Source organism: Danio rerio, chromosome 12 (assembly GCF_049306965.1).
Source record: "Danio rerio strain Tuebingen ecotype United States chromosome 12, GRCz12tu, whole genome shotgun sequence".
Taxonomy (NCBI): Eukaryota; Metazoa; Chordata; class Actinopteri; order Cypriniformes; family Danionidae; genus Danio; species Danio rerio.
In genome coordinates, this window is record NC_133187.1 from 45,180,061 (window position 1) to 45,193,345 (window position 13,285).

Genomic DNA, 13,285 nt, shown 5'->3' on the forward strand with positions numbered 1-13,285 from the left:
AAATGAGAATTCGCTGAGTGAGCTAAAGATCAGGGTGATGACAAGGAGACCCTTCAACCTGAAATAGTGGATCCCCATAGATTAATGGCTACAGATACCAGTGGGGATATACAAAAAGCTGGTCGCAATTATAGGAAACCTTTTTGTTCAAATGTAAATAAAAGCTGTGAAACTTTTTTTTTGGACAAAATCTGAGCTGAATCATCCTGTTAGTTCTGTCAAACAATGCCATTGAAAGCCTTTCCTAAAAAAAAGAAAAAGAAAAAAAACAGCAAACGTGGGGAAAAAAATGGTTAGCAGACAAAAACATTAACGTTTTGTAATGGCCCAGCCAGAGTCCTGACTTAAATCCAAACAAAAATTTTTGGAAGGAGCTAAAGATCAAGGTGAAGGCCAGAAGACCCTACAACCTGAAAGAGTGAATTGCTATGAATGGGCAAATATACCAATGGAGACATGCAAAAGTCTGATCAGCAATTATAAGAAGCCTTGGATTGCAGTTATAGCCAATAAAGGTGTTCTTTATTATTATTATAACCTTTATTTTACTAGGAAAGACACATTGAGATTAAAAATCTCTTTTACAAGAGCGTCCTGGCCAAGATTAAAAGGTTCTTTTAATTATTGAGAAGGATATTAATCATTTTAGGCATGTCACTTTTTGTTCAAATATAAATGAAAGCTAAGAAACTTTTTTTCACATCAAAACAAAATCATTGTTTTAGTTTTGCCAAACAATGCCATTATAGGCCAACCCTAAAAACACACTGCAAAAGTGGACAAGAAAGGGTTAGCAGACAGAAACATTAACATTTTGCTATGGCCCAGCCAGAGTCCTGATTTAAATGCAAATGAGAATTTCTGGAAGGAGCTACAAATCAGGGCGATGACAAACAGACCCTCCAACCTGAAATATTGGATTATGAATAAAATTAGCAGTGGACACATTCAAAAAACTGTACAGCGATTATAAGAAGCATTTAATTTTAATTTAATAACCAACAAAGACTTTTTTTTATTGATTATTGAGAATAATTTTCAACATTCTGCTTATTTTTCAAATGTAAATAAAATAGATTTTTTTTTATTTATTTATGTATTAATTTTTAAAGGATGATTCTGTCAAATCCTTCTTTTTCTTCTGCTGAGCAATGCCAATGTAGGCCAACACTAAATTTACGGTACCTGTTCATTTTGGAGACTGGATTATTAACTCTGTATTATTTCTGCTTCACTGGAAGTCCAATGCGCTGATATTTGGGTTGCATCTCCGGACAGGATTATATTGTTATAAATTAAATCTGATCTCAGGACACTGGTTAGCAGTTTAACATTTTGCACATGGAAAAGATTCAGGCGTTAGTTTTTTAGTCAGTCTCTTGTGGCTGTATTCAAATAACTTCCAATCTTGACTCATCAGATTTTCAACCAGTGCCTTAAACGGATCAGCAGACTGGATTGTTGTTGTGTGGCGTTCGTTACAAAATTATGAGTTATTACTGCACACTTTTTAGTCGAACAGCAAAAACGTTGACAGGAAATGACAAATAACGCAAGTCGACTACAACTGGGTAGTCAATTTTGTAATGTTCAAATTTGATATGCAGACGTTTCAATGCAATTGCACATTAAATGGCTCAGAGGGAGAGCAATATTGCTTGTAAAGTAGACTGATGCCCTATAAAACAAACACAATTACTTCCAGGCCTGCGCACACAAATCTCGGGATTCCCAAAGCAATAATTTCCTCCGTAATGTTTTTGTAAGAGACATATGAACGTGAGCTCTTGTTTTTACCTGATTTTTATGCGTTTGCTAAAATAAGAGGTTTCTTAGGGTGCTCAAATCTTTTTAGGCTTGTTTTAAACTCTTAAAGTGGACTTTTTGATTGCATCAGATATTTGTAAAGATCTATTAAATGTTTAAAAATAGTTGCTGGCTCTGTCATTTTAATTTTTTATTTATTTATTTTTCAGAAAAAGAGAATCTTTGAAGAATGTGACATCTTTTTTCTCTACAACAGGAATACATTCAGGATTGATTGCAACAAGCTCCAAATAGAACCATATCACATCATAAAGAATAATTAAATAGTCCATATGACTGTACCTTCATTTGATAGGAGCAGGCTAAAATGTAAATAAATATATTTATATATATTTTGTATCTTGCTTAGTTGCTTAATCTAATTTTCCCTTCACAGTGGATGAGCATAAACGGCATGCATGTAATGGCGTTCGGTATAAATGATGTCAAACATGGTACCACGCACCATTGCACCATTAGGAACATGAATGCAAATTATATTTCAGAGTAATATTATCAGTTAATACTATTAAATGCCATCAAAAGATTCTAAATTTAGCACACTGGGTTGAATAGACTCGATAAGACAAGCTATGTTTGCTTTATGTGTTGCTAAATTTGGAGGCTTACTCATATGAATCTCATTCATCCATTTTTGTACACTTGTCTTAAGCCCTATAGTGACATTTAAGCTTACAGATTATGTTTACTTTAGATACAATTTACTACTCTACGTACGACATTATATGAAATTCACACTTTATAAAATAGTAACATTTCAGTTTGATACTACTGTTTGGTGTATTTTGTTTTTGACAGACAAAAACTAAATATTTTACGTATTGAATAAATTGGTGACTAATTCAGCAGATTTGCTTTTGTTCTAGGATGATGTTTTTTGTTTAATCCACTTTGTATGAAGGCATACATAATCGGCACTTTGTAAAATGGTAACCAGTTACCAACCAAGGCTCATTCTGAAAACATATCCCTATATACATTTCTGGTGAGCGCTAAATACATCCCAGAAGGTAAATTTTTTTTCCAGTTATTGTTTTCAAGAATCCCCAGAGGCTGCTGTTTATGCTTTACTGATGTTAAATTTCTCTCGCTAGTGCCATTCGCGCCTGCTGTTCTAGCGTAAATCAACCAGAGGTCGCTAAGTGTCGACGGACTGACTGACTAACTGACTGACTGACTGGCTGAATGACTGACTGACTGACTTACTGACTGATCGACTGACCCTCCCTCCTCCTTCCCTAAATCCAACCGATAGTGTTTTCAAAGGCACCGATTGGCCAGCACCCACCCCCTCCCCTAAACCCACCTGACAGTGTTTTAAAAGCAATCCAGAAAAAGAAAAACCCCAAGATTTTTACCACATTTTCAGATTTTAGCACATTCTCACACTGTTATTTACTTATTTTATTGTTTGGCTTTTGTTTTTGTCTTACCTGATTTTGTAACTCTTTACTACATGTCACCAGTCCACAGACGTACGCAGCGAGCCACTGGGCAAACTGGTAACAGCCGGAAAGCCATCCATACGGAGGTAAGCAATCAGCTGGTAAGCATGAAAAGGAACAGCATCATACTGCCCCGTAGCATTCATTTTGAAGACAAAAGGCAACCATACGTACTTCTGGCTACATAATTTGCAATCTCCAGAAGTGTATACAGGGGTACACGTTCAGAATAAGATTATGTTGTGAACATTAGCACCTTTAGGGAACACTTTTCTACCTTTTAGGTTCACTTTTGTGCACTGAAAAAAATATATTTTTGTAAAATTGTTGCAAACAATTTATATAGCTTATATGGGTTTTTGGTTTAAACAAACTAATTAAATTTAGTATGTTCAACTTAATTTGTTTGTTTAAATTTTGCCCAAATAATTGAAAATAAAAATGTAAATCCAATAAATGTTTTTTTTCAGTGAAGGTACACATTTGTAATTTTTAGGTACCACCCCACTGATTGTGTACCTTTATTTCTGAGAGTGTGTGTTATGTTTTTTTAAAACAGGCTTCATACGGTCATGGAAAACTAGAAAAGTCATGGAATTTTGACATTGCATTTTCTAGGTCTTGAAAAGTTTTGAAAAAACAGGAAAACAGAAAAGCCCACAAGGTTTTGGAAAAGTCATGGAAATTACATTTACGTTTAATTGCTTACAGTAGCAGACGTTTTGGTCCTAAGTGACTTAAGCTGCAGTCACACTAGAGCTTGTGCTTGTGAAGTTCTACCGTATGTCGCTGCAAAAAGGGGTGGGGTTAAACAATATGATTAGACGTTAATGAAAGTGAGTGATTGCTCCATATTTTAAATTTCTTATTTTAAATGATCCTCTATTGGTCTAACACAATACCCCTGATGAGATTTTGCTGGTAAGAATTCAAAAGCTTGAACCTTCAAATGCAGTGAAATGCGAAACAAAGGGTTGAACATTACCCTGCTTGTCGTATTCGCATGCCTATGAATGGAAGTCTATGAAGCGAAAAGTGCAGTGTGATCGCGGCTTTACAATAGAAGTAGTTTTACCTACAATTACTAGTTTAACAAACTATTAACATTATCTAAAATTAGCTTGACAAATATCTGTATATTGGAATGGAGGTTAGATGTTTTTACATTTCTTTTCTTGGCCAAAAACATGGTCTCAGGTTATTAGTGCTGTGTAATTTTACGTAGATATAAAAATAAGCTGAAACTAAAGGGATTGTTGTGTGTTTTGTGATATGCTATAATAAATTTAAACATGCTTTGTTTTTCTTATGATTTACCATGTATGCGTTGACATTACATAAAACATTAGGTCATAAAAATTGAGTTCAAAGTCTGAGAAAAGTCATGGAATTTTTGTAATAAAAATGTGCATGAACCCTGTTAAGAGGTATAAGGTCTAAATATGACCTAACACTGACTAATTCACACAACCAATGTTTGAATACCGTTTTATTGACTACATTTTGAGCTTGCTCTTGATGCTGGCTTAGAACACTGTTTAATAAAAAATACCCATAAGTCTTATTAAAAGTGAATGCATAGGTTTGAAAGTGCATGACACATACTTAAAGCCATAGCATGACATTCTGTCCTCCATCATGCCACCCAGAGAGTAGTGACAATAAAAAGTTGTCAGTCATTTGTAGGGCGGCCCTGATCATCAAGCTGACAGCACAGCTAAACACAGAGAAGAAGTGTGTTTGGCCTGGAAATACACACACTGGAGCCTCCGTCCTCCCCGGGGAGTCTTCTCATATAATCTTAGCATTAATTCTATTTGCAATACTGGAAATAAGTACGTGAAGGGTGTGTGGCAGAGATACCCGCTTCTTTCCTAATGAACACATACCTTGCCTTTCTCAGCGTGTCCTTGGACTGTCATCTCCAACCTTTTGAGTCTGTATCTGATTATCCAGGCAGCAATTAATCATAATTAAGCAAGTCTGAGTCTTGGAGCGGTGGAGGCGAGGTGGCAGAGGATCTGGCATACCTCCTGATCAGCCTCTCGTTTTGGCAAGCGGGCGCTCCGCTCGGCTCCATGATGCAGTCGCTGGTGGGGGGCAGAAAGGGACATATGTGTGGGGCGTTGGGTAAAGAGCGGAGGGGGGATTTGGACAGGCTGTGGCTCACTCTCGTCCTCCTCACCTCCCTCTCGGTCCCTCTGGACATCTCTGAAGCGTTGGCGATGAGTTTCCGAGTTTTGCTCGAATTCTCTTTGTCTTCCAAGAGGAAGCGTCCTAACAAATGACTCTTAGACCTGCAGGGGTTGTGTGGATTTGGACTGAATGTACAGTCTCTCTCCTCACCATTTTTTTTTCCAAGTATGTCAATGAACAGATTTTTGTCGAAATACCAAACAATCCTCTAGAAATCACTATTGCATGCTAGAAGCTAATTACTAATGTTCATACTTGGGGTTAGGGATTTGAGTGATGAGTAACCATCAAACTATGGAAGTAAATGATGGCCAGAATTGTTGGTTTGTTAAAGAGAGCGGTGCCTTTAGATTTATGGGTTTGTTTTTATTTGTAAAATGATGAACTGTTGATAAAATGCCATAGATTTGCACTGAGAGAGGCATTCAAGCCTAATAAAAAGTCAAAATAATATATATTTTAATGCAACAGTGATGTGACGCATTGTATTTATGGTATTTTAATTGATAGGCATGTGCAAGTAATTTTTTCCCACCAAAGTAAAGTTGAACAACAGATTTTTGTTGTAATCCAAACGATCCTTTAGAATTCATAATTGCATGGTGGAAGCTAATTACAGTACTAACATTAATACTTGGGGTTAGTGATTTGAGTGATGGGTAACAATCCAACTATGGAGGTGTGCCTTAAGATTTGTGTGTTTGTTTTAATTTTTAAAATGATGAAATGGTGATAAAATGCCAGAGATCTGCACTGAGAGAGGCATTTAAGTAAATATATAGTTTTTATTGTAGAAGTGACGTAAAGCACTGTATTTATTTATATTATTTTAATTGATAGGCATTTGTGAGTCATTTTTGTCCCCCAAAGTAGTTGATGAACAGATTTGTGTTGAATACCAAACGATACTTTAGAAATCATAATTGCATGGTGGAAGCTAATTACAGTACTAACATACTTGGAGTTGAAGATTTGAGTGATGGGTAACAATCAAACTATGGAGGTAAAAGATGGCCAAAATTGTTGGTTTGTTAGAAAAACTGCTGTGCCTTTAGATTTGTGTGTTTGATTTAATTTTTAAAATGATGAAATGTTGATAAAATGCCGGAGAGAGGCGTTTGAGCCCAATATATAGTTTTATATATATTTTTTATTGTAACCATACCATAAAAAAAAAACAATTCCTAAAAAGATTGGCCTTTAGATTTTGGTATTCGCTTTTATTTGTAAATTAATTCAATTCAATTCAGCTTTATTTGTATAGCGCTTTTACAAGGTAGATTGTGTCAAAGCAGCTTCACATAAATGGTCATAGTAACTGGAACAGTGTAGTTCAGTTTTTAGTGTTTAAGTTCAGTTCAGTTCAGTTCAGTTTAGCTCAGTTCAGTGTGATTTAATCATTACTGAGAGTTCAAACACTGAAGAGCAAATTCATCGATGCGTAGCTCAACCAATCCTAAACCATGCGAGGCAGTGGCGACAGCGGAGAGGGAAAAAAAACCACCTGATGGGAGTGAAGAAAAAAAACCTTGAGAGAACCAGACTCAGTTCAGCACGACCATTTTAATTTCTCCGCTGGCCAAAAGTCTTGTGCAGAGCTTCAGTCACCGTGGTGGGCTGGAAGCTGGCCTCAGCGAAGACTTGTATGTCCCTGGAGCGTCGCTGGAATCAGTCTCATGTTCTCCACTCCCCACGACCATCAGCGCAGCAGCAGCTCAGGATATGGCCTGGTCCCAGATATGGAAACCTTAGGATAATGAATAATGATTAATGAATAATAATGTTTTTATTTTTAAAATAATAAACAGTTGATAAAATGCCATAGATTTGCACTTTTTAAGTTAAAATGTATAGATTTGTATGCATCATTGCACATTGATGGATTTGCTCTTCAATGTTTAGACTTTCAGCAGTGAATAACTAAATAATCACACTGAACTGAACTTGAACACTGAAAACTGAACTGACACTGAACTGGTTTCAATTTACTATGATCTTCTATGTGAAGCTGCTTTGACACAATCTACATTGTAAAAGTGCTATAGAAATAAAGATGAATTGATTGAATTGAATTGAAGGATTGTATATGAGCATGTAGTGTTTCTTTAGAAAATGACATCGCCATCTACTGACCTGGAATGCATAATACTGCATTTCTGCCTGATTTCACGAGGAAGCATATCTGTTTTATGTATTGTAAAATGTGTTTGAAATTAAGTTTTTTCATAAACTAATTTTAAGAGGAACATGTGCTTATGATTAATAACAGCTGATCCTTGTTAGCTAATGCACGATCTACCAAACAGACAATTCCTGAATCACTATAAATAACCAAAGCATTTTACCTTAGCCATCGTCTTCTAGAAGAATCGCCCATTCCACCCCTACTTTTCCCCTTTCATTATTAGGGCAGCACGGAGGCCAATAGTTAGTATCATTGCCTCAGCAAGAATTTCACTGACCCAGACCTTACCTGGCCAGGTCGGCGTTTCTGTGTGAAGTTTCCATGTTCTCACTATGTTTGTATGGGTTTTTCCCGGGCACTCCGGTGTCCTCCCACAGAACAAAACATGTAACATAAATAAATTGACAAACTAAATCGTCATTATAGGCAAGCAATGAATTCAGCATACAATCTCCATTGCTAATTCATAGCTCTCAAGACCTACCTGAGCTCAGACTCCCCTCTCGCCCTGCAACGCTTTATAATCAATCATCTGCAAGAGCGAACTCTTGAATTCATATAATTTTATTTGTATTATAACGAGAACTTAAAGAGGTTAAACCCAACTGTCATTAGGGGATGAGCAAATCATACTAAAATGTATAGATTAGATTGGACAAATCCATGTAAATTAGCCATTAAATTATAATGTTACGCTTTTTTTTTTTTTTTTTTTTTTTTTTTTTAGTCATTTTGTGGATCTAAGTGGACGGGGATTGGGTTTACAATCAGTTCATTTGTATTTAAAATGCTTCAAACGTAGCCTAACACTTCTTAAAACAATCTACTCAGGAACTGACATTTAGATTAAATAAATATAAATAGTAGTGAAATGCTATTTGTGTACAAAATAGGTACTTTAATTTCCAAAACTAAAAAGGAAATACAGTAAAAGTAAAGCTATTTAAACGTATAAAATGGCAAAAGCATGTAACCAAAATGTAAATTGAAATATTATCTGAACATGGTAACAAATCATTCGCCCGGCATGTCTTGTGGCTTTGTTGTGATGGTTTGTATTTTGCTGGTCAAAAGGTTTGGTATCAGAGGCATGGACCCATGGATGTATTTTCCTTTTTTTTCTCACTCCCTCTCTCTTTTTGCAGGCAGTTTATTATTAGAAAGAGCTTTCATTGCATCAGTAGGGTGTTGTGCTGCGTGTGATGGAGGCAGAACAGAGATTAATTCAGGGGTCAGCCGTATCTGAAGGCCTGCCGGGTAAAGGCTGAAGTCTTGCCAGGCCCTGACAGAGGTCAGTTTTGGTCGGCTCGCGCTCTCTCTTTCGCCCCTGCCTTCAGCAATGAGTCGTCACGCCTATCCAATTGCAATGTTTTCACAAAATTCCCATTCCTTCTCCTGACCAGGGTGTGAATTATGGGGGGTTTAGAGGGGGTCTGACCTCCCTAATTGAGGCTTGATCCTTCCTGAAGCAGACCAAACAAAGAATGTGAGGGCTTTTTGAAAGTACATATTTTCCAAAAGATAATTCGGTATTAGTTTTATGGAGTGGTTTGTTCATTCCGGAGCTTGACAAACCCTATTTTCTATGAAATGCCATTGATTGGCAGAGATTTTTTTGTAAATTGTACTTTTATCTGTCAAATAAAATAAATTTAATTATCAAGCTAATATAAAGCTGTAAGGAAAAAATATATAGACTTTAAACGCTACTTTTGTAAAGCGTCTGCTTCGCGTTGTTGTGTCAGTATCCTTATGAAATATAGCCATACTTTAGAACCCTTAGTTTAAGCAAATTTGATGAATGCGATAATGCATGTTGAATCTGAAGGGAGTCGCTCCGCCTGCGCTGTTCTGCGAGCATTGTCCGTATCCCTCAAAGTTGTTTAAATGATTATAGATGGTGTGACCAAAGTCCCTGTAAGAATTAGTCTTTGGTGTGACACAACGCATACCTGTGTGTGCCTTAATGTATCGCTTGATGCTTTTTACGTCCTTGTCGCAGCAAACAAAATTAGGCACTGAAATGCATTTGCTGATTCAGTGATCCTGCTTGTGAGAGACAGTTCTCACTCACAAAAGATTAGGGCCACATTGTCCCCTGATAATGTCAACAGACTGGACTGTTTGAGCAACTATATATATATATACAGTTGAAATCAGAATTATTAGCCTCCCTTTGATTTTTATTTTCTTTTTTAAATATTTCCCAAATGACTTTTAACAGAGCAATGACATTTTTACAGTATGTCTGATTATATTTTTTTTCTTCTGGAGAAAGTCTTATTTGTTTTATTTCGGCTAAAATAAAAGCAGTTATTAATTTTTTTAAAAACATTTTTGGGACAAAATTATTAGCCCCTTTAGGCATTTTTTTTTGATAATCTACAGACCAAACCATCATTATACAATAACTTGCCTAATTACCCTAACCTGTCTAGTTCACCTTATTAACCTAGTTAAGCCTTTTAATGTCACTTTAAGCTGTATAGAAGTGTCTTGAAAAATATCTGGTAAAATATTATTTACTGTCATCATAAAAAAGATCAAATAAATCAGTTATTAGAAATAAGTTTTTAAAACTATTATGCTTAGAAATGTGCTGAAACAATCTTCCCAGAACAGAACAGAAATTGGGGGAAAAAAAAAACAGGGGCACTAATAATTCACGGGGGCTAATAATTCTGACTTCAACTGTTTATATATATATATATATATATATATATATATATATATATATATATATATATATATATATATATATATATATATATATATATATATGTGTGTGTGTGTGTGTGTGTGTGTGTGTGTGTATATTATATATCTAAAAAAAAAAATAAAATAAAAAAAAAAAATATATATATATATATATATATATATATATATATATATATATATATATATATATATATATATATATATATTACATTTTTTGGACTGTGAAAAGAGATTAATGCAAATAGAACAGCTGTCATCATTATGTCATTCGCATTTGGGATATTTTCTTTGTTTGCAAACTCTGAATAATTCGCTTCACTTTAGAATGAAAACCTGCCTATTGCTGTGATTTAGTTAGTTTTTAAGTCAAGGCTGGTTGCCCTGTGTTTTCTCCAGCACTGCCACTCTTTACGGCCATCTCTCATTCAGTGTGTCTTTTCTGTCATGGCTGGGGATGATGGTGTTGGCCTACAGGGCTGCTTTCACCACATCACCGCTTCGGTTTGATTGTCCTCTGACTAACCTGACCGCAGGACGACTTTGTTCTTACAAAGAGGACACCAAATTAACACTGAGCTGTTTCACAGCCCGCGCCTCTGATCTTAATGAGGGATGACCTGGAGAAATATAACATAATTATCCTGATTATTACAATCTTTTTAGCCAGTGAATATAAAAGGCTCATTATTGTTCTTTTTGAATTGTTCATTACGATTATTTTCAAGCCTGCAGCCTTTTCGGGCCAAATGTGGAATGGAGAGACCGAAGAGGAAGAGGGAAAAAAACACTGCTCGATTGGTTAATATCCGGCGGTACAGTGGGTTTAGAGAACTCCAGTCTCCCTCGACCCGTATGAATATCCCCCGGCTTTCCTCAATTATTTCTTCATTTTTATTATATATATTTTGTCTTTGAGTGGGACACTGATCTGCTAGAGGTTCCTGTTAGGGACCTTTTTAACATATTCAAATATATTTGATTTGTTGAAAAGGGAAAATCTGGCTCATTTTAGCTGTTTGTTGAACAGAGTTTTCATTAATTCAAAGACGTATCGTTAACTTATTTTATAGCTGTTGGAGACTAAATACAAATAAAACAAGCATTTGACTTTTGACTTTGAATTGTGTTTGAGTTAAGGGTTGTTTTTGTTACGCATTTGAAGTTAATTCTTGTGCCAGGGGTTTTGCAGGTTTCACAAAGTCGAATTTAAATCTTTTTCAGACCACTATAAATAAAATTTCAGACTTATACAGTAGTAAGTGTTATTTTTCTAAAAGATTTTTACTTGTCCCACCAAAAGAACTGACCGGGTCAGTTGTAACAGAGTGGTTTTGACAATGGAGTTGAGGATCCATGTTTATTAAACAGATTAGTCAGGAGGCAACGGTCAAGACAGGGGCAAACAGAAGCATTCAGGAAATTCAAAATCGCAGTCAAGAAACTTGTAGGAGGCGATGAAAACAATAAAACTAGGAAAAGGGTCAAAACAAGGCAAATGCTAGAAAATAAAATGCTTTGTAATGCTACAGGATAACAAGACTCAGCAATGTGTGTGTGTATGAGAGGTGAATATATAGTCCAGATAATCAGTCCATGATGATTGTGTGTGTCAGTGTCCAGATGACTATCAGCTGTGGCAGGAGTGATTGGAGCAATGACTTCTGGCATTTATAGGTCATATAGTGGCACACTGTAAAGAAATCCGTAATTTATTTCTGGCAGCTGGAGTGCAGGAAAAAAAAATTGTGAAATAACAGCCGTTAATTTACAGAAATATACCGTTAAATAACGAATATTAAATTACAGAAATTTCCTTAAATTTGAATTTCCATTAAATTTCTGTAATTGAATATCCATTATTTTATGGTATATTCCTGTAATTTAACAGCCATTATTTTACGTTTTTTTTTTTTTTTTTTTTTCTGGCACCCCAGCTGCCGAAAATAAGCCATAAAATTACAGATTATTTTTTTACAGTGCAGAATTGTAGACTGGGTGACAATGCATGTTTTCCAGAATGCATGTTTTCCAATGCATGTTTTCCAAAGCCTAGATCGCTGGTGATCGTAACATCAGTGTCATCAACTTATGGACTATAAAACATGGAGAGCAATTAAAGAAATGTTATTGCAAGGAAGAAAATTAATCCATATTGATAAATAAAGTCATAAAAGGAGTTTTAAAAGTTTTATTGAGATGAAATGTTAGTGATTGGATTGGTGTTGGATTGGGTAGCCTTACATGAACTTAAAGGAAGGTAAAAATTAGTTTGAAACTGATTTAATACCTAAAAGACAACAGTTCAGTGAATTTGAGACTTTTTAAGGCCTAACATGTAGTTTTTCAAATGTAAAACATTTTAAGACTTTTTAAGACCCCGTGGAAACCCTGTTCTGCTCACCGAAACTGTATTTATTTGATACAAATACAGTAAAAAAAGAGAAAAAAGCAAAATATAATTCTATTTAAGACAACATTTTTTAAAATGTCATTTAAATGTCTGTGATATTTTGTAATATGGATATATTTACTTGTACATAGTCAGATAATGATATGTAAACAAAAAAATGTCAACAGATTTTTACCATAGCTTTTGTCATTTATAATAATTTCTTATTTGCACAAGTTCTCTGCTCCTCGTGGATTGATATTGCTCATATATATATATATATATATATATATATATATATATATATATATATATATATATATATATATATATATATATATATATATATATATATATATACATGTAAATATATTTATTTTATTTTATTTTGTCAAGCATTTTACTAAGTATAGTATTACAATATTGACATATGCTGCAAAAAGGGTTACTTTAATAGGTATAATAACAAAAAGAGTGCTATATTTTTGTGTTGTTGTTTTTTTGTTCAATTTTCAAACAACTTCA